We start from the raw sequence: 764 nt of genomic DNA, 5'->3' as shown, positions 1-764 counted from the left end.
GCAATTCACTCAAATTCATGTCAATCGAGTCTGTGATGCCATCCAGCCATCTCATCCTCTGGCATCCCCTTATCCTGCTGCCCCAAATCCATCCCAGCATCAGAGTCTTTTCCAATGAGTCAACTCTTCACATAAGGTGGCCAAAGTATTGTAGTTTCAGCTTCAGCATCAGACCTTCTGATGAACACTCAGGACTGATTTCCTTTAGAATGGACTGGTTGGATCTCCTTAAAGTCCAAAGGACTCTCAAGAGTCTTCTCCAACACCATAGTTCAAAAGCATCAATTCTTCAGTGCTCAGCTTTCTTCACAGTCCAAATATCACATTATCATCGCCTTGCCTAGATGGACCTTTGTTGGAAAGTAATGTCTCTACTTTTTTAATATGCAATGTAGTTTGGGCACAACTTTCCTTCCAAGGAGTAAGCGTTTTTAATTATATAGGTGCAATCACAATATGCAGTGATTTCGGAGCCCCCCAAATAAATAAATAAATAAGTCTGACACTGTTTCCCCATCTATTTTCCATGAAGTGATGGAACCAAATGCCATGATCTTCATTTTCTGAATGTTGAGTTTTAAGCCAACTTTTTCAGGCTCCTCTTTCACCTTCATTAAGAGGCTTTTTAGTTCCTCTTCACTTTCTGCCATAAAGGTGGTGTCATCTGCATATTTGTGGTTATTGATATTTCTCCCAGCAATCTTGATTCCAGCTTGTACTTCTTCCAGCCTGTTTCTCATGATGTGCTCTGCATACAATTTAAA

Source organism: Bison bison, unplaced genomic scaffold (assembly GCF_000754665.1).
Source record: "Bison bison bison isolate TAMUID 2011002044 unplaced genomic scaffold, Bison_UMD1.0 scf7180017864500, whole genome shotgun sequence".
Classification (NCBI taxonomy): domain Eukaryota; kingdom Metazoa; phylum Chordata; class Mammalia; order Artiodactyla; family Bovidae; genus Bison; species Bison bison.
The sequence above is the reverse complement of the archived record's forward strand: the minus strand, read 5'-3'. Positions refer to the sequence as shown.